This window comes from Alligator sinensis, unplaced genomic scaffold, assembly GCF_000455745.1.
Source record: "Alligator sinensis unplaced genomic scaffold, ASM45574v1 scaffold783_1, whole genome shotgun sequence".
Classification (NCBI taxonomy): domain Eukaryota; kingdom Metazoa; phylum Chordata; order Crocodylia; family Alligatoridae; genus Alligator; species Alligator sinensis.
Genome location: NW_005842197.1, coordinates 33,896 through 34,201, shown reverse-complemented (window position 1 = coordinate 34,201; position 306 = coordinate 33,896).

Genomic DNA, 306 nt, shown 5'->3' with positions numbered 1-306 from the left:
AGGAATATCAAAGGAATCCCATAGAGCAAACCAGGGTGGCTGAGGTAGCTGTTTCAACACGCATCTGAGTTACTGAAGCTAAATATCTGATCGGATCTCTAGTAGGTTACTCACTCGCATCGTCCAGAGGTGCTTGTTGTTTCCTCTGGAGGCAGGGCACTCTTGCAGCATGCGGTGATGAGGAGAGAGCCAGGTTCAGATTCACCAGGATGACCGCATGGATAATGGCTGCCCTTCTTCCTGGCCCAGGCCTTTTTATCACCTCCCTGACCTCAGCAGCCCGGTCCAACCGAAGCTGCCAATACT